This window comes from Periplaneta americana, chromosome 2 (genome assembly GCF_040183065.1).
Source record: "Periplaneta americana isolate PAMFEO1 chromosome 2, P.americana_PAMFEO1_priV1, whole genome shotgun sequence".
NCBI lineage: Eukaryota > Metazoa > Arthropoda > Insecta > Blattodea > Blattidae > Periplaneta > Periplaneta americana.
In genome coordinates, this window is record NC_091118.1 from 97137610 (window position 1) to 97159849 (window position 22240).

The 22240-nt window shown below is 35.3% G+C and overlaps 1 protein-coding gene across 1 annotated transcript in view; it reads right to left on the bottom strand.

Moving 5' to 3' along the window:
- sfl (N-deacetylase and N-sulfotransferase sfl) overlaps positions 1-22240 on the bottom strand; it is a 953010-nt gene that overhangs the window by 895334 nt on the left and 35436 nt on the right. The gene's annotated exons all lie outside the window — the stretch shown is intronic.

The window sequence follows — 22240 nt, forward strand, 5'->3', positions numbered from 1 at the left end:
TCTGTTCTGAGGAATAATTTAAATTTGATGTTGAAATGCAAATAATTCTTGCAAAGTTCCTTCCAACTGCGGTTTGTGTACAGGATATCAATCTGAAGTAGGTATAATTATAGTTCAAAGAGATGAGTGAATTAGAATTCAACATACCTTACTGTCACTAACTCAAAAATAAAATTATTGACAAATATACTGTATACAGATTGAAAATTAACTCCATAAAGTGCAAACCGTTGCTTTATCTACATTTTTCCGGATGGCTGTAATATTACTTTCACGTTTCTGAAAATAAATTCCGAAAGTCATTCTTCCGAATAGCAGAACTGTTAAAAATAATTAAAAAGCATAGGTTTACGTACGTTTATTGGCTTTAATAGGCTATAGGTGAATAAACCTTGAAAAAGCTGTCTACAAACAACTCGTGATTTTCACTAAAATTGTAAGTTTTATTTCGTGTCAAAAATAATTACCTGGCCTTTATTGCTATCTTCTTCTAGATATGAGTCAAGTGAAAGAAATCTCTTACCAAGAAGAATTTTTTTAATATCTGTCGGGAATCAGAAACAGACCTTCTAGTGATGTCGGATTCGAGAGTTGATCACGTCACCCCTCCCTTCGAATTGATTTTATGACACCGGAAGAAACTCGTAATTCATTTCCGTTACCCGGGTACGCAATATTTGTGATGGAAGAAGTTCAGAATGGTCTTGGGCTTCATGCTTCACATTTTGTTTTACTTACACTGCCTCTCTCTTTTCTTTATTAGGACAAAAAGAGTGACATGACAGTTCGCCACCCTTAAGCACTCGAAGAAGTTACCCATTGCTGAACGTGATGGCTTTTACAGAACATTCCTTTGCTCGAAGCCGCTTGCATTCCCAATAAATTTTTCCCTGCCTTCCAAATAGTATTTTTAATATACAAGAGGATGTAGGCATAATATCAATTTCATTCCTCCAATTTCAGATATAGTAACTACTGTACGCTCTCTCTGAATTTTTTTTCTTTGTTAGTGAATAAGTGAACAAAACACAACGATTTTTACCTTCAAATATAAAATAGTACAAGTACTGCACAGCAACGTCAAACGCCAAGGTATTGTTACAGTATCATAAATTCTCATGCGGATAGAATGGTTAACGGAAAAATTTCCTTTCGTAAAAATCCATCAACATTAGGAACAACTGTTTCGGAAAGCTGGTTTCGGGGAAAGGGATTCGGAAAGAAGTACAGTTCGGAATAGTAGAGTTTAGGAATAATGGTTTCGCAAAAATGGTTGGGAACGGTGCAAACCAGCTACTAAAACCTACGCAAGTAAATCCCTTGCTGGACATTCATTGTAGTGTACAAGATTTTTCCCACATTTTTAAGTGCATAGGCCTATGTGCTGTGTTTGACAAGAGAATCCTGATAATAATTTAATTAAATCTTATGAAAAATCATTTAGGCCTACGTTCTGCTTTTGTAAGTGTTCAGCAATTTTTCAAAAACTCCCTACATATAATTTATGGAATATAATATTTGCTTACATTTTGTCTTTAATACTGCAGTATGCAATTTTCTTAGTTAGACATTCGTACTGAAAGTATAATAATAATAATAATAATAATAATAATAATAATAATAATAATAATAATAATAATAATAATAATAATAATAATAATTTATTTATTTAATCTGGCAGAGCTAAGGCCAAAGGCCAATAGGCCTTCTCTTCCACCCAGCCAGACTCTAATTCTAATTGAATACAATCATAGGCCTATAGGCTATAGGTATAGGCTAATCATAATATAAAAATGGTAAATGTATAAAATGAAGATCTATGAACAGAGAACATATAATAATTACTCAGCTTAAGGTTTGTTTTAATAGTGTTTAGCACTGTTGTTTGTACGAGATACGAGTACAATAAGCTTACTGAGTAGTAATGCATTATAAGCATAACTTTACAGGTACCCACGCATTCACAGTATTTAAAATGGCACTGACAATTGAAAACAGACTGGTAAATAAAAGAATATTAAAAGCATATCTCAACTAATATATTTTATTTTTCTTCATCAAATGTAGAAGATATATGTTGATCTTATGTTATTTTTCAAGCTCAGTCAAAGTATTTTAAGACACTGAAAACGAAGAGACCTTTCAAAAAAAGTTTCTTAGGTACGAAATATTCTTCCCAGAAGCTCCAATTAATTCAAATTAAAGAACAGGGCTTTCATTTCCAGATATATAAAATTATAAGCCATATCGCACGTGTTTGAATTTGCCACATCATGGTTGATGGGCGGAGCTTATGCTGTCTTGTCGCCATTGTCTGAATACAGCCACTGTAATAGAAAGCCGTCCCAAACCCTGGATGACCTTCGGAGAGCCGCTGTCGAAGAATGGGACAGACTGGACCAGAACCGTCTCAATCACCTTCTGGACAGCATGCCGCGAAGAGTCCGAGCATGCTGTAAATCAGTCGTCGCGAAAATGTGACTCGCGAGCACACTGTGGCTCGCAATGATAGCTATGCAATTCTCTTGCTTCCTACCTCCCCAAACTCCCACCCTCTCACTTATTGGAGTCAAATTCCGTTCCATTTGTACTTGTCTCTGACTTGCGAGTGGCGTATCGTCGCAATGTCTCTCTCGAAACCATATACCTCTACAAAAACGAAAGTTTCAAGTGGGATGGAAGGACGCATTTTTTTTTTTTTTTTTTTTTCCTGCCAATATGATGAGAATATTAAATGTATGATTTGTTCACAAGTATTACGAGGAAAACGGTTGTATAACATAAAACGGCATTATACTACATGTTACTGATGAAATATTAAAAGGTTAAGTGTTGTCATTATTATTATTATTATTATTATTATTATTACCATCATCATCATCATCATCATCATCAACATTATCATCTCTGTACGTCGATCCTTTTTCCGCAGATGTACGAATAATGCGGTTAGATCTTCAATTTAAACTCACAGATTTGCAATGTGATGTTAAATGAAAGCTAGATGTAAGGACTTGACAAATGTTGTACTTTTCAAATCTTCACCAAAAAATGTATATCCGAAGCTTCGTTCTTTTTCTTGCTCTGTTGAAGCCATGTTCGCTACAACTTACGTTTGTGAAAAATTATTTTCAACAATGAAAATAGTAAAAACCAAATTTAGATCACGGCTGACAGACTGGCAGTAAGTGACATAATTCCTGATATTGAAACTCTGTCACAGAGACATTCTGAAGACAGTTAATTTTAGGTTGTGATAATGTGTCCTATGCTTTATTGTTTTTTTTTCTTCGTTACACGTACTAAACATTAGTTTGTAGCCTTATACTGCATAAAATTATATTTCTCAATATGATTTAAAAAATCAAAGCGGTGCAAATTTTTTTTGAGCTGTGTATATTCAGTGGCATCAATATATAATAATTCAGCAGAGATTTGAAATATGTAAAATGAATACAGAGTGACAGTTTGTAAAAATATCATGTAGTACTTTGTAACACGTTGAAATAAAATTATGGAAGCGACAGGCTTACAGCCCGTGAAAGGAAATTGAAATACAATATCCAAAACGGTCGTCTTCTGTGATCTACTGGTTACCATACTTGCCGTTTAAGTGGATTTTAAGGAGTTAAAAATTCTTAGCGTGATATCATTAGGAAAGCAAGTAAAATTGTGATGCCAGTGTTGTAGATTTACTGTGAGTGGACGAACTTTGTCTCTGCATTAGAGGAGTGCAGGCATAATTTACCATTCTTTCTCGCCCAAGTTAAAAATTCAACTGATGAAAAAGTGCATTGAGTCTTTACAGGTAGCCTAAATGATACTGCTACTGTAGGATGGTGTCATTTTCTTATTACTTAACGTATGTATTCAATTATGGAATCTTCTAGAGATTATGAGATTATAAGCCTAATATTGCGGTGATACAATAGAGATGGAAAGAAAGAGACGGTAGAATGAACGTTTTAGTATAAAATCTGTCACACAACCTTTAGTTACACAAAAAAATCTCGCATTAAATTCCAGTGATCGAATCCCGATACCGTATGGTACTTCTTCTTCTTCTTCTTCTTCTTCTTCTTCTTAAGGCACTACAACTTCTAAATTGAATGACTTGGCCTTCTCAACAATTTTTTCCAGAAACTTCTATTCTGTACGACCATCATCCAATCCTTGATTCTGAGCTTCCTCAAATCATTCACAATATCATCTTCCCAGCGGCTTTCCGTATGGTACTACATCATGTAACTTTACGAGATCTGATCAAAAAGTTTCAAGACAGCTTTAATATAAAAACAATGGAGATACTTACAGAATAACTAGTCATTGTCTTCTTCAAAATACTCTCCCCCTGATGTAATACAGGTCTGTCAACATCCCTGTCACAGTTAAAAGCACCTTTCGAAGTCACTTTCCTGGAAAATGTTTGGTTCCCTTGTCACATTCTCTTTAATGTTAGGAATGTCTTCGAACCTACGCCCTTAGAGTTTAATTTTTAGTCGGGCAAACAAGACAAAGTATGCGGAAGTCAAATATGGATCCAAAAACAAAGGCGCAATCCCCACAATGGAAGTCACCAAATTCTCCTCGGCCACAAGTGAAGTCGAATGTCAAAACAATGCTGATTGTTTTCTTTGACATTAGAGGTGTGGTACACTATGAATTTGTTCCCAGGGGCCAAACAATTAACCAATCTTCGACAAAGAAGTTTTAATACATTTGTGCGAGAAAGTGCGAAGAAAGCATCTCGAATTGTTTCAAAATCAGAGAGTTAAATCCTCCCCCGTGACAATGCACTGACCCATTGTGACTCCTCCATCCAAGAACATCTGGCCCAAAAAAATTCCTGCATTACTCCATCCTCCCTATTCGCCAGAGTTGGTTCCCACAGACTTTTTCTTGTTTCCCCGACTAAAAATGAAACTCAAAGGTCGTAGGTTCGATGACATTCCTATCATTAAAGAGAATGCGACAAGGGAACTAAACAGTCTCCAGGAAACTGACTTCCAAAGGTCTTTTAAATGTGGCAGGGACGCTGGCAGACCTGTATTACATCAGATGGAGAGTACTTTGAAGGAGACAACCACAGTTATCCTGTAAGTATCTCCATTGTTTTTATATTAAAACTGTCCTGAAACTTTTTGATCATACCTTCTAAACTTTTTTTATTTAAAATATTTTACACCAGCTAATAAGGTTTATTTTCTTTTCGTCATAAAAGGATATACTTACATAATTGGAACCAATCTTGGTCTTCAAAAAAGCGTCATGTGATGTATATTGTAATAATTGTTTTGTCTCTATCGAACAATCCATGCGATCACTGTGTTGCAGCCATTGAATCTCGATCTGAATTATTTTATTTCCAAGTTAAAACATTTAATCGTTCCCTAACATCTATGTATTTATTGTTCAGTTCAGGGCCCAGTTTTCACTACCATACTTAATAAGTAGAACAGCCGTGTCTGTGGCTGAAGAGTCAACGCGCTGGTCTTCCAGCCAGGTAGCCCAGGTTCGATCCCCGGCCAGGTCATGGTGGAATTTGTGGTGGACAGGGCAGATGTTACAGAGCGGTTTTTCTCGGGTTACTCACTTTTTCCTCTGTCACTCCACCATCACTTTCCACCTTCCCCCTCATTTCACCTATCATCTGCAATAGTAAAAAGAGGCTGGGGTGAAGTCTTGAGGGTACTACGGGTCTCCTAGACTAATAGAAAAAGGTTTTCGAGCTTAAACTCTGGGGATTATCAGGTACTCGTCCGAGGTTGGAACCTAGCTCTGTAAGGGTCGAGGCAGGATGGTCGCCTGTCAGAATCGGATTAAAAAATTTCACCTCGACCACTTATCGGATTCTGAAAACATCGCATGTACAGGGTGCACAATGGCCCAAATGCAAATATAAATCCGTCATAGTGTTTTTAAAGTTTTTGTTATTTCAAGTTCTACAAACATAGTTTCGCGCATATATGAGTCATTCCACGTCAAATCGCACAAAATTATACAAATTTTGACCTTCATATTTCTGATTTCGTTTATATTTTTTTACCAACTCTATGGGTCTAATAAACCAAGAAGTGTATTTTTATTTCCTCCTAAGTCCACATGTTTTTAAAATATTACATGTTAAAATTCGTTAAAAATGTCGCACAACGGAACATTTAAAGCGTCATATTTCTGACGATATTGATGTTAAAAAATTTTTTGAAAAGTGAATATAAAAGCTTAAAGTACTGTATTTTATTAAATATTTACTAATTAATTTTAATATAATTATTACAAATATTTTTTATAATTCAATTTTTAATATATATATATATATATATATATATATATATATATATATATATATATATATATATATAAATGTGAAATAGCTCTATTAAAAAAATGCCTACTAGGTGCACTGAAGTATTCTTAATAATTTCAGAAAAAATCAGAATGCGATCTCCAATAGTTTAATGGAAATTTAATTACTTACGACACAATGTGTAGCGGTCGGCGCAGCAGCAGTGGACGGGAAGCGTTAAAGCGCGCTGGGAGGTTTACCGGCGCTGCAACATTACACCCAGTACGGATCAAGTCACTCGAGGAAACGCTGCTAATTTACTTATTATGATATCTTCAAGTAATTGTACATTATGCTTTTTAAATGTTTCTTTTCATTCACATTTTAAATTTTCATTCGCCTCCTTCTTTCTTGAAAGAAAATTGTTTTACTAAATCTTCAGTTTTTCACAACGGAATGAAAGAATGTAATTTTAATGTACCAGTTATTGGTTTTAGGTTATGGTACTGGCCTGCAAATTTTCAGTGTGGTTTTTGTGCTTATTCAATGGACAAAATATAAATGACACGTTAGAAATGTTCTTTTGTGACCAATCAAATAGTTTTTTTTTTTTGGTGTTGTTATAGGATCTTGAATAGGCTAACTCTCGTGGCAAGTCTTTTAACAGTATCTCCAATGACATCACATGGACCTTTACCATGCGACGTTGCAAAAAAGTGTCATTCAGCATTAATTCCATAATCGTCTTCATGTAAGCAATTATTTTTAAAATTCTTTTTTTTTTCTTTTTTTTTTTTGTATTGTGAACTTAATCCATTGGAACAGTAGATGATTTTTTTCATATCGTTGAATTCTTGCGTTAAGAAATTTATTGCTTCGGATTGAAAAAAGTGAAAGGGATCGGTATCATGTTTCATGGTTTCTGAGATGACAATACTTTTGTAACGAATTTCTGTATCTCCTTTGAAATATATTACGAAAGGATTTATTTTATTTAATTTAATTTTATTTTATTTTATTAATTTAATTAATTTAATTTATTTAATTTAATTTATTTTATTTAATTTATTTAATTTATTTAATTTAATTAATTTTATTTTATTTAAATTATTTAATTTAATTTAATTAATTTAATTTTATTTAATTTAATTTAATTAATTTAATTTTATTTAATTTATTTCATTTAATTTAATTTATTTAATTTAATTTAATTTAATTTAATTTAATTTATTTAATTTAATTTATTTAATTTAATTTATTCAATTTATTTAATTTAATTAATTTAATTTAATTTATTTAATTTATCTAATTTATTTAATTTAATTTAATTTATTTAATTTAATTAATTCAATTGAATTCAATTTAATTTAATTAATTCAATTGAATTCAATTTAATTTAATTAATTCAATTGAATTCAATTTAATTTAATTAATTCAATTGAATTCAATCTAATTTAATTTAATTAATTTTATTTTATTTTATTTTATTTTATTTATTTAATTTAATGTAATTTATTTTATTTAATTTATTTAATTTAATGTAATTTATTTAATTTAATTAATTTAATTTAATGTAATTTATTTAATTTAATTTATTTAATTTAATTAGTGTAATTTAATTTTATTTAATTTAATTAGTGTAATTTAATTTAATTAGTGTAATTTAATTTAATTAGTGTAATTGAATTTAATTTATTTAATTTATTTAATTTATTAAATTTATTTAATTTAATTTAATTTAATTTAATTTAATTTAATTTAATTTACTTACTTATTTATTTAAATATACAGAATAAAGAATATAATTACAAACAAGAGAAATAGAAATAAAATAATACAATCAATATAAAAAGGAGATACCGAAGTATTAACAAAATTTGAGACCGAATGAGCAGCGCTCGTATTCGGTCGCAGTTCAGATATAATATTAATAGGCCTATAAGAGATTATAAAATAAAATAAAGTGGGAAGTAAAATTAAAATTGTATTTTATTGTGGCTTGGCATATGTTCCAATGCACACCTTGTATTGAATCTTGTATTACAAATGAATAATTTTCAGAAAAGTCTGCAAGAACTATGTAATTTTCAGGTTGTACATTTCTTTGCATTCCGTCAAAAATAAGATATGGCTGACTTTTGAAGGGATGACGATGCATCTTCTACATGAAAAACTTTACATGCTAGGGAGCCTTTTACTTTTTGAAACTTTTCACGGGGGTATCGTTTTTGTTGTAGATTTCTTTTCTTGATAGGGAATTCTATTGACATCAAACTCTTGTTTAATTCCTCAATATTAGTGATTTCTAGCACTATAGCCATAGAACTGCTAGAAGAAGAACTGGGATAATCACTTTCTCTGTCCGCACTTTCATTTGATTTATGTTTATTAATATCACAAGAACTACAGGCTTCACATATAATTTCACCTGACCTAACTGGAAATTGATTGATTTTTACGGAACGAATCATATATTTGCACATTCAAAGACTCCTTTAAATTGAGCTTTATCAATAAGTCGCGACTTACGCGTCTTAGTGTACTTTTCTTTTTAAAAGCGTGATTAGGAAGGTAAATGGATTTAAACACTTGTTATATATTACACGATCTTTACCATCACTCATGTTGTATAGAAGTCACGTCACTCCGTGAAATTCAAACCCAAACTGATTATTTTTCTCTTCTATATTTTGTCTCCTGCCATCTGTTTACTGCCATAAAGTTTACTGCCTTACCCAGCCTTGCTATCATCAAACACTTGGCTATATTACAGTATAAACATATAGCAATGTGAAGGGCTTCCCTTCTTAGCTGAGCTGACAATAATAAAATAATTTTAGATAAGATATTTACTGTTCCTTAAGGTATTAATCATTTGATGATTAGTATGGTGACATCAGATGCAACGTAAAACTAGCCACGGGCAGCCTTCTAGCCTATGGCTGCAAGCAGTTCATTAGCTGGGCATCGCGAGCGCGTGCATGCCTCCAGAAAATAAATTGTTACAAATGTATGGGTGCCGATCCCATATTTATAAGTGCAGTAGTTTCCAGATAATACATCAGCGAACAAGTCTATATTTTTTCAGATTTTTAACTGGGCTATTTAATATAGTAATTTTGCTTTGAAAAAGAAAAAATTAAAAAAATGGGCCAAATTTTAAATTTATTTGTGATAGGCCTAAAGTAATAAAAAGTGTTGTATTTAGTCTTTAAAATGCGCCAAACCACAAATCTCAATTATATGTAGACACAGAGTTCCAAGCGAGTTTATGTAAGAGTGCGCGCATAATTTGCGTAACTTCAAATAGTCACAACTACATAAATAATTAATAATTGTGAAAATAAAACAATATGGGTCTCCTTATTTGATGTCTGGAATTCATGAAAAAAAATTCGACTATTTCCGAGAAGGTCGTGTTTTATTGCTGTGCGATTTGACGTGGAATGACTCATATGTATGTTGAAATAATAACTTTTGTCCTATATCTTTATCTGTATTTTAAGAAATATGATTTCCCAACTAACAGAAGTCATTAACCTGTTCTACTGCATAATAAAATTATGTAATACAATTTTTGTTCTAATTGGGAAGGAATAAGATTATTGTCATACGTAAAATTATTGTATCAAATGAATTTTCCGCTATAAATTGTGCATTATTATAAATCACTTTCTATTTCCAACTTCCCATACATAACTACAAATAATTATTGCAGTTGAAAGAAGTAAATAGGTGTAAGGAAGTCTATGTCTACCTGAAAATTTCCTTTACTTCGATAGTTCAAGTGCAATAACAGTCACAACCTCACAGCTGATATATACTAGAATGCAACAGAAGTATTTCACACATACTCTGTGTACTTCTTCGACAAATGGCCCAGTACTTCCGAAGTTTTAAAACAGTATTTCGAAATAAAAAGAAATGTGTGTATATATAGCCTGGGGCAAACATCCCTTGACCGAAATTTTAGATTTAAATGAAAAGACAGAAAATAAATGGAAATTATAGTCTATATTTATTTATAGTTTTTTCTGTTACAAAACTAATTCTTTGCACCAAAATGAAAATGGTAATAGATCATGAAGAGAGATTTAAAAAATTGAAACAAAGTTTTTTCTCTACCATTCACCGTTTTAGAGGAAATAGTTACGTTTCTACGAAGAATTTGGCAACCGCACGGCTAGTCTAGCAAACGCGGCGTGCATTCCTTACCTTCCCCTTTCCCTCTGCTGTATTCGGTCGATGACACGCGACAGTGCCCTGCGTTGCAAGATTTATTTTAACGATTTTCGTAATTATTAAATTTAAATTCATGGCTAAACGGTTTAATTTGCAAAAAAAAATCAAGACATTAACCATTCAGATTATATTTATACCGTCTGCTTGTATAACAATCAGCCATTTCTCTCGGGCCATTAGTAGAGTAGAGCACTGCAAACATTGAACAAACACTATTTTTTCCTGCTTAACGGTGTTTCATCGGAGGAAAAGTGTAATAAAAGTTTTGTTATATTTAATATGAAGAATCGCCTATACAATATTGGTGCATCGGTCCCCTTTCACCCTGTATACATGTGACACCGATCTGGAACAAATCTGCAAAGTGATGAACACAACTCCTTATTTGAATCAGTAATTATATAAAAAAAACTCTATTAAAAAGTTGAGTTGCTCAGTATCTTGTGATCTCTGTGTCTATATTTTGTCTTTTACTACTCCTCACAAGGAAAGATCACACAATGTTAGGTCATATGACCTAGTTGGCCATTCTACCGTTCCACACCGACCAATCCATTCTTGAAATTGAGTAGTCAGGAAATGTATTACATGTAGACCCAAGTGGGGTGGTGAATTTTGAGAACTAATACGTACACAAAGAGTATACAAACTAGTCTGTTAAATTCATTTCCAACTTAAAAATTTATATCTTACAATCATATAACAATAACATCCATGGCTCACAAACAATCTTGCCCTGTTAAAAACATAACATCTCATACATAACATAGTCTGATCAAGCACTCATTTTTCGATTAAGTGATTTTTTCCCCACTCTTTATTTATCTCCATTTCATAGGAAATGCATATATAGCTTTTGTCCTGTGCCTCTGAGGCTTGTTCTAGACTCTAGACGGTAGCCTTGTGTTCTTATGGCCATTTGACTAGAAGTCCTTGTACTTGTGAATGTCTAGTTTTGGGTCAGAATTCTCAAGAAAAGGACAGAACTACTCAACTGAAGAGTGTGATCCCAAAATGCGTTGTCCATTTTTGTAAAAGGACTGAGTTAGAATAATTTCAAGGAAAAATTGTTCCGGGGCCGGGTATCAATCCCGGGACCCTTCGCTTAGCGCAAGAATGCTCCGCCGACTGAGCTATCCCAGGAACTATTCACGACACCGTCACAATTTTTCCTTTATATCCACACAACTCAAATGGGCAGATAAGGCGCCAGAACCCAACTTTGAGTGCACACAAATTCTGTGTGACTTAAATTGTGGCTTCTTGTTAACGCATCTCCAGTAACGAATATACATATTATGGAAATCTGGCTTTCTGGTAGAAGCTTCCTGTAAAGCAGGTTCTTATTCAAACCTGCTTTACAGGGCGCTACTACCTGAAAGCCAGATTTGCATAGGACTGAGTTATTTTTTGTATCCACTATTCTATGGACTGAGTGAATTTTCAAATGACATGTAGGATAAAATTGCCTAATGCCGTGATACTTTTTTAAAACTGAATGTCAGTCAAAGCTTTGCCGTTCGTTCATAGCGCCAGACATCTTTCTCGAGAGAGTGCATCTTTCAGCTACTTTTGAGACATCGGTGAACTTTCAAGCAAGATATCCAATCCCGTGATAGTCAGTGAAAAAAAAAGTATCACGGAATTAGGGATATCACGGCATTAGGCAACTTTACCCTACAATAACACAAGCTTTTAGACCAGGTTTGTCGTTGTTTTGGAAGAAAAAATGCTTAAAATACAGAGTGCGGCAAAAAAATGACCCATTTTAGCATTTCATTTAAGCATGAAGAAATACAACTACACATTATTAGTGTGCACTGTTCAATAGAACACTTCATACAATTGATCACACACGTCATTTTTTGTAAATTATGTCCTTCAGGTGTCCACCATTGTTGACGATGCAATCTTCTGCACGAACACGCAGACTCGCCATAATCTTACGAAGACTGTCGCCTGTTATGGCCTCCATTTCGGCGTGAATGTTGTTTTTCAAATTCTGAAGGCCTGTTAGCATACACCTTGGATTTCAGCAACTCCCACAGAAAATAATCACAGGCTGATAAATCAGGCGAACAGGCTGGCCAGTTGACATCACTAAAGCAATTAACAAGATGCTCTGGAAACATTCTGCGTAAGGCTGTCATGGACGTTCCGCTGTGTGAGCCATTGCACCGTCCTGTTGGAACCACAACGATTGCATATGGATATTTCTACGGCGCATTTCCTGCATTACGAACTGTTGCAACATAATAACATACCGATCTGACGTTACAGTGACACTGTCACCTGTATCATTCTCAAAAAATTACGGACCAAGAATACCCTGCACAGACACGCCACACCACACAGTAACTTTCGCGCTATGAAGTGGTCTTTCGTGAATCTGATTAGGATTGGTAGGTGCCCAGTACCTAAAGTTTGCTTGTTCACATAAGTGAAAATGGACCTCGTCAGACATCATGAACTTGAGAAAATCGGGTTGAGTGTTGATATCTCCAGAACCTGTGTACAGAAAGTTTGACGTGTCTACAGGTCTCTGTGCAATAATTGTTGTACCACTTGGAGCTTGTAGGGATGGAACTTCATATTCAGATGCAACATCCGTCGCACACTTCTGTCCGAGATGTTAAGGACTTGTGAATGCCGACGAACTGATCGCGTTGATCTTCGCTCTAAAGCAGCTATTACTCTTGCAATGTTATCCGGGGTGCGAACCGTACGTAGCTTACCAGGGGGCTTCTTGTTTGCTACAGATGCTGATGCTCTGAACTGACCCATCTCGTAACCGATTTCCGAGACGGAACTTTATCATTCCGAACAATGTCAAAATGTTGCCGAAACAAACGCTGCGTTCGTATGAAAAACGCTTCAATTCCAAACGCACGATGTTCGTTTGACCAACGCTCCATACTGACTAGCAATGCTTTGAACTGCACTACACACTGGTACCAACATAAATTCTCTAGGAAACCGTGTCCATTATTGGCGCGCAATTTAAAATGAGTCATTGTTTCTGCCGCACTCTGTATAATGAAATATGGTTCAAACATAATCATATATGTCTAAATCATAAAAATGACCAAATGGACCGAGCGACTTTTGGGATCACACTCTTACTGTTTCATTTTTTATGTAGATGATGATAATATGTAATAATAATAATAATAATAATAATAATAATAATAATAATAATAAAATATAGGTGTTTAGCGTTTCTTTCCAAGGAAAAATATGAACAAGATTGTTCGATTCGATAGTGACGAAATCTATCCTTATCGCTAATTGATCGGAATTTCTTGGAGAAAACCATTGCTATGAATCGAGACAGACCTACAGCCTTTAATTCGAAAATATTTTCGATATGACAGAGTAAAAAGTAATATCATCAGGGAAAATGTAATATTCAAGCAATAGGTGACTGGAACATAAAATAAAGAATAGAATGGAACGACCACATAATCTAGAATGTCAGATGGCAGAATAATAAGCACAGAATGGGTTACATTTCCTGAAGGGAAGAAAAGTCCTGGTAGTTCTGGGAAAAGATGGAGGGATTCTATACGAAATAGGCTTTAAGCTCACAGTAACAAGAAAAAATATAAGGAATACCTGATAGTGATAAATTGATATTTTCTGCTAATGAATCAAAATGGCTTGAAACACACCATCGCCATCGTTACATTTCGATTAGAAATTTTAGCATTCGAAAACGCGTTATGAATAGATTCGTAGTACTGAATATAAACCAGTTATATAGGGTTACTTGCGAACACCAGACCGTGATGGACACAGCAATGATGACACTGAAGAAAGAGGTTCCCTTTTACATATTTCTTGAAGACACTTACTCATACTTGAAAAGAAAAAACTATTGGGTTTATAACAGCAAAGTAGACACTGAATCTATAATGAAAATACACTGATTGAGTCACTGTTGAGTTTAAACACAGAGCACTAACAGCAACAACGGTACTCATTTATTACCACAGCAAAATGTTTTCAGATCGGCTGCAACGAACGTTTGCAGTGCAAAGCTTAATGACTTTGATTGTGGAATATCTAAGTTAAATGGCGCGCACGAAAAACGAGTGAGCATTCCGATCCTCTGTTAGGTAGCAGAGAAATTGCCACATCTCGTTGAATGTAAATGAAAACGAGTTGTGTCGCTTTTAAGCAGAGCTTTAATTAATTGCAATGTTGTTGGAAGAAGTAATAATTCAATCGCGATTAAATTAAAATAATATAATAAATATGGTGGTAAAAGTAGTGAGTGTACAAACCTGTAATCAGACCAGAAACCACCAATGGAAAAAGATCAGATCAACGTAATCAAAGGGACCACAAAAACTATTTAAAAAAAACTACACTTTTCAAAATCTGACTTTTAAAATAATTATTGTATGTTGTAAGTAGAGTTGTAGAAAAATAGCTGTCACAAATAAATAAAACGTTTCTGGACCAATGTTTATATAATATATTTTCATCCTCTACATGGGCAGAATGTGTCCCTAAAATTTTGACGTACTTTTGTTACACCTTGTATATACAGAGTGTTAAAAAAAGTACCCAATATTTTATGAACTAATAGTATGCATCAAAACAAGAAAATAATGTCTAATAAATATGGGTCCTACAACACATACTTTCTGAGATCTGAATACTTGTTCAAAGGAGGTACTCAATGTAACGTCCATTTATGGCAACGCATTTCTCTGCCCTACAGTACAACAGACTACCAGATAATCATATCATAGTTGACACCCCTGGCATGGAATAATGATACGTCGCAAGGAATACCGAATATCTGGTTGCGGATATGAGCGGGGTTCAGCAGAGATGGTGTGAATTTTCGTAATCAGCATGTGTGGGCTGATGAAAATCCCCATGCAGTTGAAGAAATAAGGCATCAGCACCGATTCTCAATCAACTTCTGGGCAGGAGTCCTTGGTGATAGATTAAAGGCCATACGTGCTACCACAGAGATTAACTGGGGCTCGTTATCAGGACTTTCTTATTAATATATTAAAACAAATTTCAAAGAGTGCGTGACTCCTTGCGCCGAGGGCAAAGGAATGCATTGCCATGACTGGACGTCACATTGAGCACATCCTATGAACAAGTGTTCAGATCTCAGTTAGCATATGTTGTAGGACCCATGTTTAAGAGATATTTTTTTGTTTTGATGCATACTAGCGCCTCCTAAAATATTGGATACTATTTTTAACACTCTGTTGTTATATACTGGTACGAGAGAAGTAGTACAAATGTCTACTTTGTTTAATCTTACTATATAAAAGTCATAGATGACACTGTTAGATAATCTGGGTATGAAATTACACTATGAAAACAGGCATGCAAATAATTCAGTACTTGTTAAAGGCGACCAAGTTATTTTACGAAAAAGTGACTTGCATTACATACCGTTTAGAATACAGTAGGTATCTGAAGGGTAGGAGATAGAATTGTTGGGTTACATGTCGAGGCACGTAAATAGAGCGCTCATACGACTTATTAATATCACTACGAGAAGGAACTGAAGTCAGCACCACGCCCTGGTTCTGTTTACTCTCGGTACTCATCTTAATAGGGGCCTGAGTGGATTCTGGGATCGTTCTGAAAGGAAGATGTCCGATATGATCAAAGTTAGTTATAAATGGAAATATAAAATTAAGATATACCTCACTCATTTCGGGTGAACCACCATCTATGAATAAGAACACGACGGAACAGCATAAAAGTGTCAAATGTTGTAGGTAACAAAACAAGAAAAGACACAAAGAAAATTATATAACGTAGCGAAATCACATACATTTCAACATCAGATATGGATATTAATAAAGAAAGATGTACAATGAATGCATATTGCAGAAATGACGTCACGAGACCAAGTTACAAATGAAGATGTATGGAGCCCAAACTGAACATATACTCCCCTGATGACAGGATATAATAAACAGAGACGAATGTACACAGCGTGTAGAAAGAATAAATTATGATCGAACAGTGCAACAAGAACTTAAATAAAAACCAGTTGGGGATGAACCATGGAAAGTTCCAGTAAAAATTGGAGTTTCGGCGAGTAAAAGTGAACAGCCTATTTTGTAATATGGAGAACAAAATTCATTAATATACACAAATGTTATCGTTTAGACTGTATTTTGAATAAAGCGTACATTCTCTGCTAAGTTTATCGTACTTATTCTTTGGACTGAAGGCAACCGTGAACAATGGCGAATTCTTAATAAATTGGTAACTAATTAATTACACCTTTTTAGACTGCCATTTAAATACATTATATAGTATGGTAACAGAATTGTTTAAGAAGCTATTTCAAGTACACGGACTATTCAGAAACAGTGGTCTGATTGGTTGGTTTCTTCCGAGTTTTTCCCCAGTCGTGAGGCGGATGCCGGAAGGTCTATGACGAGTCCTCGGCCTCACCCCACTTCGTCTCCGTTTGTTCTGATTACCTGGTTGGGGTTTTCCCAAAGTTTTCCCCAACCATAAGGCAAATGCCAGGTAATCTGTGCCGAATCCTCAGCCTCATCTCATTACATCTCGCCAAAAGATTGTAAGGTTGTAAAATTTTGACTTGTTCCACATCTTAAAGCTTCAATGCTAATGTAAGATTTAATGGAATATAATAAATGAAATGAAATGAAGTGATGTGTCCCAAATTGATGTATACACTATTTGAAATACTATTTCACAACAAAGAAATGAGATAGAAATACGATTTTTGCGGTTTATGATTCAGAAGGCAGTGGAAAGCATGTAAAATGTTCAACTATTTATAAACAAACATGTCAGTGCAATTATCGTTCGATGAACGTAAGTAGATACTAAAATGTTATTGGAAAGTGGAGAATGTTGTTAAGGTGCAACGACGTTGGAGGGTTGAATTTGGAACACAACCACCAACAAGGTTAACTACCACAAGTATCCGAAACTAGTTTGAAGTCGACAGAACGGTGCAAGATGTGTTGAAAGGGCGGTGTGGAAGAAAGAAAAGTTTCACCGATAACGAGAGTGTTGATGCAGTCATGCGGGATTTTGCACAATTCCCAAAGAAGTCAATGAGGCAATGTTCTCGTGAGATTGGTATCAGCAAATCCAGTGTTCATCGAATTTTGCGAGTTCAAAAATATAATCCTTACATTCCGAGACTTGTCCACGCACTAAATGAGGACGACCCAGAAGAGGACGAAGTGGAAGTACTGCGGAGTTCCCGCCTCAATCTCCGGATTTAACCCCTCCAGTCTTCTACCTATGGAGAGCTCTAAAGGACACAGTGTACGCCACAAAACCACAAACACGGGAGAAACTGAGAGTTCAGATTGAACTTATCTGTAATGCTATTCCATTAGCAACAATCCAGTTGGTATGTTGCTCTGTTGTACGTCGTTGTTGGGAGTGTACTGTGGAGGAAGGGGGCCAATTTGAACATGTACGGGTTTAATGAATACAAAACCGCAAAAATCGTATTTCTATCTCATCTCGTTGCTGAGAAATAGTGTTTCAAAATGTGTATACATCAATTTGAGATACTCTGTATATAGAGCGATGATGAAAAATTGAATAAATGAGAATGACGGGGTAAACAAAAGTGTTTGGAGGAAACCCCCTTCACATCCGTTTCAACACAAAAACACTTTCAGTAAAAGAATACGTTAGCTGGCTCAACCACGGTTGGTTCTCGTATTATAATGCGATGATAATGCCGCAATGGTGACCTTTGCTAACCTCCAAACAGTCTAAAAATTATATGATTTTCCACAAAATTATCGCAAATATAACTTACAATATTAATAATGTCATACTATCAGAACTTTACACATACTAAATAAACTTTCAATCACTTCTCGCACAGAAGAAGCACAACGGCAGCTACGAAAAACTATTGTGACTAAAAGATTACCAAACTATGAAGCAAGCTTACTACTGACTGGAGGAGAATCCGAGCTCTCCTCTGAGAATCTTGACGAAAAGCGGGACAGAATTAAAACGTTTATCCAGAGAGTGCCTACCAAAAGAATAGATTAAACTGAAATATTTTCATTTTAATTTCTTCCTATGGAAAGCAAGATGGAATGAATGCTGAGAAATGATATCATTAATGAACATTATCGCATTATACTGCAAGTGTTATCGCATCAGAGTTTAAAATATCGCAGAACGAGATAATTTATCGCATGGTTGGCAACGCTGGTGAATGGGAATGGTAGATGAAACTAAAATACTTGCAGAAAATTTTATCCACACTGTCTCTGTACAGCACAAATTTCACAGAATGTGATAGGTATCGAACCTCGGTCCCATTGTTGAGAAGTCTTTGTCACTGTCACATTATCGCCATAACGCCACGTCACCGACTCTGAATAGTCTCCGTAGTTTAAAATGGCTGTTCGATAAAGAATTGCTATCACTATGATTACCTTACAGTTTGTGTCGTGTCAGGTGTATGAAACAATGAATCATTATTCTCACACAGAGTAGCGTCATTCCACGCGATACGAGCCACGAGGCAATTACGAAGTGACGAGCGAGAAGGTCAGCCAAATCTATGTACTGAATTAAACTACAATCAACAGGGCAAAATATTGCAGCGACACTAGAATATTGCGGAGGAAATTAGCTCGTAATGGCTTAGGAAAAACACGAAAGCAAATAAAATTGCAGTAATGGAAAACAAAAATAATTCCATGAATGGAGGAACAAATCCACGGAAATTGACAGTCCGTACTCGTACATAGAGCAATCAATGCAGATTGGTGGAATAAAAGTTTCAAGAATAAGCAGAGAATGAGGGGACGGGCGAATGTAAATGAAAAAATATGTAATAATAATAATAATAATAATAATAATAATAATAATAATAATAATAATAATAATGCCAGTGAATGTGAAGTTAGAAGGCAAACAAGGCAATGAGCAGCTTACAGGGTGCACAATAATTGAGAGAAGGGAAGGATAAGAAAACAGAGAAGAGTGATAAGGGAAGCACAAGGGTGGTGGTCACTGTGGGATAAGATGTAGTAGGATATGATAGAATGAGAGGAGGCTATTCAACAATCTTTATATGATACGAGTCAAAGCCAGAATAGGAGAAGAAATGTCAGAGGGAAGTGGAATAGGCAGAGGAGTATGACAAGAATGCCCTTTATCACCTACCAACTTCAATATCTAATTGGAGGATTTAGTGAAGAACTGTTTTCAGAATATGGAAGAGGAAATAGTAGGCGAATAAAATGCATAAGATTTGCTGATGATATAGCGTTGTTAGCAGATGAGACGATACTAAGGGATATGCTACTGGACCTGAATGACAGCTGTCAACAGTATGATATTAAGATAAATACAAACAAGACGAAGACTATGGTTATCGAAAAAACATATATACGTATATATATATATAATTATATACAGAGTGATTCACGAGGATTTACCGCCACTTACGGAGTTTATTTCTGAAAACATTCTGAGCAAAAAGTGTCATATGAACATGTGTCCTAATCTCAATATTTTCAGAGTTACATTAATTTAAAGTTGTTTGTAAAATACTATTATTCTTTAGTTCAAAGCAGTCGTCGTCAGAACTCGCTGAAATGGGTAAAGGGTACGCAGTACAATGCAATATGCCCCGTCGTACAACACGAAGAGCGAGAGAGCATACCCGTCAGCAGCCACGGATGCACCATAGTGCAGTCTCTTATCTGCAGGTGCACTGTGCTGAAGACCGCTGGTTTAAAGGGTAAAAGAATATTACAAATAAAGAATGAACTATTCAAAAGTATTTCTTTGATTAGCTAGTATTCTGAGGCTAAAAATGTTTTGTGAATTCCATAGTTGCTTTCTACAGAATTACTTTTTCGATTTTTAACTACAAAATTACATTTTTCTTACGCATTTGTCACAATTGTTACAAATCACGCCACTCTTGTAAATTATCCGAGACTGTACATTAGGATGCATAATTAAACTGTAAATAATCAAGTTCCTAAAGACGTATGATTTGTAACAATTTTTGTGATAAGTGCGTAAGAATAATGTAATTTTTTGTTAAAATTTGAAAACAAAATCTGTACAAATCAATTAACAACACGTTTTTAGTTTCACAACACTAGCCAATAAAAGAAATTATACTTCTGTATAGTTCATCCTCTACTAAAGAAGAAACGTATTTTACTAACAACTTCAAATTAGTGTTAACTCTGAAAATATTGAGATTAGGATCCATGTATGACTTGAGGCTTTCCCGGCGTTTGATGTAGAATAACTCTTCTCGGGTTCTCAGCCAGGTGAGTTGGAGATTAGCTTCCAAGCTTTCGACGGCTAGCTCTGCCACCTTCTTCAGGGAATGAAGTTATGTGGGATTGGAATTGAATTGAATTGAAAGAGGCGAATTGGGAGGACAGATTTAAAAGGTACGCAAAACGCATCCTTGCAAGGGGTTCGGGGCTGCAAGAAACTAAATATGTGAGCTCCAAGCCTGTTAGCCACTAGTCTCACTCCGGGTTACGCTGCTCCACTGAAGGAGCTCTAGAAAATTTTGAAGGGGAAAATCGAAAATGGACGTAAACTCTTAGGTACCACATACGCGAGGGGGACGGAAATGTGATCAAAATGATCACGGGACGGGACGAGGAGGAGATGGCTGTGTAAATCTGCACATTGAAATGAACTGTGTCATTTCGCAGTGCAGGAGGAGTTGAGAAGACTCTGTCGTCTGTTGTTCGATGACAAGGCAGGTGAAGACCGCCAGGAGAGACGCCGTGAATTCTGAATCTGCAAATTGAAAAGTTCCCTGTCCTTTCGCATTGCGACTACATGAGTGACGTTGCACATGTATTTCATAATTTTATAGACTCTGAACTAGGGCATTAAGTTGTTTGTTAGAAAAAAAAGGGGAACTTATAGGGAAGGGCATATAGGTCCGTGGCCCATTTCTCTCAGGGCTCATCCCGACATTTGTCTTAGCGCATTAGGAAAACCACGGAAATACCTTAGGCAGGATGAATTGTCTCAATATAAGAGACTAGCCAATTTGGCTTTTACGTAATAGGTCGATTGATTTATGAATTTTTGATAGATGTAATTATTAATTAATTTAGAGTAAGTAAAGGGGTCATGGGGATATGAATGCAGGTCCGTGGCCCATTTCGTTTAGGGCTCATCCCGACATTTGTCTTAGCGCCTTAGGAAAACCACGGAAAAACCTTAGGCAGGATGAGTTATCTCAATTTCAGAGACTAGCCAGCTGGCTCTTAGGTTGAATGACTCTATGAATCGATGGATATGTGCTAGCCAGTTGGCTCTATGATAGTTCCATCGATCAACAAATGTAGATGTCAGGGAGGGATCTTGTTTAGCCCAGTTAAGACAAGGTCATTTCAAAGGGGTTGCACTATCCAAGGAGTCTCACGGAGTTGAGTCGCGACTACCAAAACCTGGGAGTAACGGAGCCTCCCTGTCCTCCTGTCTCAAGTGTATAGCTAATGGACCTGTCTGGTGTCTACGCCGTAACATAGGATCATAATGGCCGAGGCCATATATGAGCGGGTTGGGGTTAGCACGAGCTTCCGCATACAGGTTCCTAGCCAGTCGAGCAATGAACTCATCTATGGTTGGCAACTCTAGTTCATCATGGAACTTCCTTCTCGAGGCGACTCGGGGGAGATGAGTAATGAGTCGAATCACCTGGTTTTG